Here is a 6,000-nt window from a genome sequence, read left to right on the forward strand (position 1 = left end):
GCTGTAAAATGGAATGCAACTTGAGGGGTTCAGAGAGGCATATAACTGCGAGTCTGTAATTCTAGTTTGTTAAGGTAACGGCCTTTTTCAATTGACCCTTAGCTATGTCCTGCCCCCGGACACAGACTGGCCAATCATAAAGTAGCATCGTGCCAGCTCAGACCAGGGTCCGACAACAACACAGCTATGCTCCATTGACTCTAGCCGCTGAGGATACTGAATATGCTGCTTTTGCTTTTTAATCATTAGAACAGTAAAAAAAGCCCTACCCTGCTGTACAGGAACCAGTGAAGGGAAGCAGGGAAACTTTGCTGATATTTAACCAGCTGTGTGTCATCCCATTGTGCGCAGATGAACCTTGTTTAACTTCCCCTAGAGATCCCTGCCCATCCAGCGGTGGAGGTCCGGGTGCTGGCAGCAGCACAGGGGCGAAGCCAGACACTGTTCATCTGCACACACTGTGATGCCACACAGCTGGTTCATTATCAGTTAAGTTTCCTTTCATATTCATTGTCTTTAACCTGTTGTTGTTGCTCAGTCAGTTTGACATCCTGGATATATCCTTCAAACACATTTTGCAGACCCCTCTGTCTGCTTCTCTCTGGAATCACTATTTCATTTTTCCAAAAAGATGATAATATTTCTTCAGGGAGTGCAGTTAGTAACAGTGTGGGCTCCATGCTTACTCAAACAGCTTGTTGAACCATCACAAAGGGGCGGGGCTTATTGAAACATCAGTTCTGTGTGAAGGTTTTTGTTGTTGTTTTTTTAAATGTAAATTTATTTTATGAACAACTAAAGCATACACAATATGGCACTATTTTTTTGTGGTTGTTGTTGACATTGTTGTGATAAATATATTTAGTGCTGAAGACCATTATCTTTGTGTGAATTGATAATTTTGTAGAAATCTGCATTACACATTTGCATGAGTGTATGGGTATTGACAAATATGTAAGTAAGCTGAATATGTGCTACTGTGTCCAACTTGATTTTTATCAATGATTATGTGATGGTGCCCTTTCTTTTCACTTGAGCACCTAACTCCCAATATATCTGTGCACAGTGCTGAGAATGTCAACATGTGCACCACATTTCATGGCAATTAATCCAATAGTTGAAGACATACTTCATAATGACAACAAAAATGTCAACGTCATGGTCAAACCAGAGGAAAAGTTAGAGTTAAACCAAAGTCATTATGAAACATCGTCAGTCATTCTGCGCTTGAAACTACATCAAGTTATAATCACGGACACAATTAGTAATGGTGCTAAGAAAGGTGAGGCAAAAATAAAGTTGTTTTTTTTTTTCAAATTTATTTATCATGTAACAGAGTCAAGAGCAGCAGTTCAAGAAAATTGCCAAACTGTTCATAACTGTAGCATGATATCAATAAATAAACTTCATTTGTAGCTTGCTTTTCCTATAATGATTAATTCAATTATTTGAATGTATGTTAGTGTGCAAAAAATACATTGTGGTTCTTTGCATTTCACACTTCAATACTTTAAATACTTTATATGGCATATTAACATGCATATCCAAATACAGACAACAGAGCAGTCACCACAGCATGCAGCACAGTGTTTCCATCAAGTGGAATCCTTACAGTGTTATGCAAACCAATACATACAAAAAAAAACCTGAATTCTGGATATTCAGTATTTCTGATTATATATGATGTTGGAGCTGATCATGTGGTTGTTTCTACCTACTGTATGGCTCATGTGGCTCTGTGTCAATGTTAACATTAGTTACTAAAAGTTGTATGTATTGTCTCATGACAAGAGAATAAATATCAGGTTTGCCAGCATGACATAACATCTGTCATCATAAAATGAGTTCTCCGTGTGTAAGGAACACAAGTCAGTTACAGCATAGTATAATTTCAGATAAATAATATGAAGTCACAGGTACATGATAAATAATGACAATAAATTAAGTGAAATCCTTCAGTCTCTCCATTATAAATACATAGTATGAATACTGTCTAAATATGGTATTTTGTCCTTTGTTCAAATCAGGTTATTAATTCCAGATTAGTGCTGTAACAACTGCAATGACGAAGAGGAAACTTGTTTTGTTAACAACTGCAGAGGAGGCAGCAGTTGTTGGCTCTGGTGCTGCTGCTGGTGGCGCTGTAGTTGCTCCTGCTGCGGTTGCTGCAGCAACTGTGGTTGCTCCTGCTGCCGTTGCTGCAGCAGCTGTGGTTGCTCCTGCAGCAGCTGTGGTTGTTGCTGGGGCAGCTGTGGTTGTTCCTGCAGCAGCTGTGGTTGTTGCTGGGGCAGCTGTGGTTGTTGCTGGGGCAGCTGTGGTTGTTCCTGCAGCAGCTGTGGTTGTTCCTGCTGCGGTTGCTGCAACAACTGTGGTTGCTCCTGCTGCCGTTGCTGCAGCAGCTGTGGTTGTTCCTGCAGCAGCTGTTGTTGTTGCTGCGGCAGCTGTGGTTGTTCCTGCAGCAGCTGTGGTTGTTGCTGCGGCAGCTGCGGTTGTTGCGGCAGCTGTGGTTGTTGCTGGGGCAGCTGTGGTTGTTGCTGGGGCAGCTGTGGTTGTTGCTGCGGCAGCTGCGGTTGTTGCGGCAGCTGTGGTTGTTGCTGGGCCAGCTGTGGTTGTTGCTGGGGCAGCTGTGGTTGTTGCGGCAGCTGTGGTTGTTGCGGCAGCTGTGGTTGTTGCAGCAGCAGCCGTGGTTGTTGCTGGGGCAGCTGTGGTTGTTGCTGGGGCAGCTGTGGTTGTTGCAGCAGCAGCTGTGGTTGTTGCTGGGGCAGCTGTGGTTGTTGCTGGGGCAGCTGTGGTTGTTGCAGCAGCAGCTGTGGTTGTTGCTGCAGCAGCTGTGGTTGTTGCTGGGGCAGCTGTGGTTGTTGCAGCAGCAGCTGTGGTTGTTGCTGGGGCAGCTGTGGTTGTTGCTGGTGCAGCTGTGGTTGTTCCTGGGGCAGCTGTAGTTGTTCCTGCGGCAGCTGTGGTTGTTGCTGCAGCAGCTGTGGTTGTTGCTGGGGCACCTGTGGTTGTTGCAGCAGCAGCTGTGGTTGTTGCTGGGGCAGCTGTGGTTGTTGCAGCAGCAGCTGTGGTTGTTGCAGCAGCTGTGGTTGTTACTGGGGCAGCTGTGGTTGTTGCTGCGGCAGCTGTGGTTGTTGCTGGTGCAGCTGTGGTTGTTGCAGCAGCAGCTGTGGTTGTTGCTGGGGCAGCTGTGGTTGTTGCAGCAGCAGCTGTGGTTGTTGCTGGGGCAGCTGTGGTTGTTGCAGCAGCAGCTGTGGTTGCAGCAGCAGCTGTGGTTGTTGCAGCAGCTGTGGTTGTTGCTGCGGCAGCTGTGGTTGTTGCTGGTGCAGCTGTGGTTGTTCCTGGGGCAGCTGTGGTTGTTCCTGGGGCAGCTGTAGTTGTTCCTGCGGCAGCTGTGGTTGTTCCTGCGGCAGCTGTAGTTGTTCCTGTGGTAGCTGTGGTTGTTCCTGCGGCAGCTGTGGTTGTTGCTGCAGCAGCTGTGGTTGTTGCTGGGGCAGCTGTGGTTGTTGCAGCAGCAGCTGTGGTTGTTGCAGCAGCTGTGGTTGTTCCTGGGGCAGCTGTGGTTGTTGCTGGGGCAGCTGTGGTTGTTGCTGGTGCACCTGTGGTTGTTCCTGGGGCAGCTGTAGTTGTTCCTGCGGCAGCTGTGGTTGTTGCTGCAGCAGCTGTGGTTGTTGCTGGGGCAGCTGTGGTTGTTGCAGCAGCAGCTGTGGTTGTTGCAGCAGCTGTGGTTGTTGCTGCGGCAGCTGTGGTTGTTGCTGGTGCAGCTGTGGTTGTTCCTGGGGCAGCTGTGGTTGTTCCTGCGACAGCTATAGTTGTTCCTGCGGCAGCTGTAGTTGTTCCTGCAGCAGCTGTGGTTGTTGCTACGGCAGCTGTGGTTGTTTGTGTGTTGCCTGAGGCTGTCGAGCAATGTCATTAAAGGATCAGTATGGCTCACTATAACATTTCAGAATATTTTTTTCAGGATTTTTATCTTAAATGTATAACTTACCAGCACACAGAAGAAGAATGACACAGATCTTCATGAACATCATGGAAGGTGCTTTGCTGTTCATTAAATATGAAAATATATTTTTGTTAAAATCTGTTAAATTACAACAAGTGTACAGTGTTCATTTTTAGACATGTATTAACTAAAATCTGTATTTTAACTGCAACTAACTAATATTTAAAGGCATTATTGTTAATTGCTGAATTACCTAAATGTATTGTCACTTATGGCATGTGTTGTTTTATAACATATCCACTGCATCTCTGTGACAATAATAGTTTGTTAAACTTAAATGCAAACTACTACAATGATTGATTTTTTCAGAGTAATAGATGTTGGTATCTACAGTTTAGTATTGTCATTGTGTTACAGTAAACATTTACACTGTTTCTGGAATAAAACTGGCTTTGTTGTGCATCCATTCAACTTCTGAGTTAAAACCATCAGTCAAACACCAACATACAACAAAGCAATTACAATATCATTGGAGAAATACAGGAAACACAACTTGTATTGATTGAAAAAGAGTTGACTGTAAAAGCACTTACAGATTATTTCAGTTGTTGAGTTGTCTTCACTGAAGTAGCGATGCTCTCTTGATTCCACCTGCTCAGTATCCTTTGCTCTTTGCTGTTTGATGTCGTCCACTGAACAGACCACAGCTTTTATATCCACACAAGGCAGGTGAGATGACATCAGGTTGTAAAGAAAGACGTAAATTATTTTTATTAGTAATGTTTTTGTGTGAGTAATTTGTTTCTCTTCAGTGTAGGGTGTGGCCCCCCTTTAACAGCTTTATCATTTGTCCTTTTTGGTTCTTACGTTTACGGGGTAAGGAAACCTGTTGAGTGACATTCTTTTAAGATATGACATTAGATTTAGAATTTCATAGAGCGGAAACTGATGACGTTATTCTTAACCTTTTTCGTCATGGGTTGTTTTTTCAATTGTTTTGTTTTTATTTGTGGGTGTCAAAGATTCTATTTAGGGCATTGACAACAATAAGTTGCACCATTTACAGTTAAGTTGACTCTAGTTACATACTTTAACAAATAATTTGTCTCTTCTGGAGCAGGGCTGGGGTTGTGTTGAACTGATTTGTTACATTTTTCTGTGTTTTTGACACCTCTTCAAAGTATTAGTGTGTCCATTGTTGTTCATGGTGCCGTGCTGAGGCAGGAGACGTCAGGCTTAACAGGAGGAAAAGATATCTTGCCTTACAGGGCTGTTTTTACAAATCCCAACTCAAGTTGGGATATCTTTTTCTATCTTTTTCTGTAGCTTTAAACTGACCTGTTGACATTTGACATCCACAGCACTTTCACTTCTCTGTTAGTTAATAAGAAAAAAAATGAAAATAATAATTGGGCCTTGAGTTGCAATTATTTGGTCAAACTATTATTTATGATTAGATTAAGAATAAACTTTAATGAAAATATGCTGCCAACTAAACCGTTAAAATGGTTTCCAGAAACATGCACACCACCAGTGGAATGACTGTAAAACAAACTGAAGTCACAGACACCCATTTATCTGATCATCTCTTATGCATCTTCTGTATTTTAGACCAAACACATCCGTGGTTTGCAGAAACGCACAGTGGCAACATTTTTTCTGGTGACTGGGTCGGCTAATAGAGCTAGGGTTACAATAATTACAATATTGTAAACCTTTTTTTTCTCTAATTTTAGCAAGGTGCTTTTAGTTCCCTAAACACAACAATAAAAATGGTAATCATGCTGTTGTTACAAAAAATCTACAATCTCGAAAAAACAATTATATACATTATCAGTAAACACAGCTGTTGGGCTTTTTTTAAGATTATTTTTTTCAGGGCTTTTTACCTTTAATGGACAGAGACAGGGTGAAATGGAGACAGAGAGAGAGTGAGGGATGACATGCAGAAAGGGTTGCAAGCCGGAGTCGAACCTGCGGCCGCAATTAATCGCCTTTGTATATGGGGCACCGGCACTATCCACTACACTACAGACACCCCTCAACACAGTTTTTTGATATAG

General features: G+C 43.0%; 1 long non-coding RNA gene across 1 annotated transcript; it reads right to left on the reverse strand.

The window, feature by feature from the left end:
• Positions 1–3,760: 3,760 nt before the first annotated feature.
• LOC144467415 (uncharacterized) lies at positions 3,761–4,618 on the reverse strand. Its single transcript, XR_013493633.1, has 3 exons — positions 4,531–4,618; positions 3,983–4,038; positions 3,761–3,890 (listed from the first exon to the last, which is right to left on the reverse strand). It is a non-coding gene; the product is annotated as an uncharacterized LOC144467415 (long non-coding RNA).
• Between the last annotated feature and the right edge of the window lie 1,382 nt (positions 4,619–6,000).

Source organism: Epinephelus lanceolatus, chromosome 16, assembly GCF_041903045.1.
Source record: "Epinephelus lanceolatus isolate andai-2023 chromosome 16, ASM4190304v1, whole genome shotgun sequence".
Taxonomy (NCBI): domain Eukaryota; kingdom Metazoa; phylum Chordata; class Actinopteri; order Perciformes; family Serranidae; genus Epinephelus; species Epinephelus lanceolatus.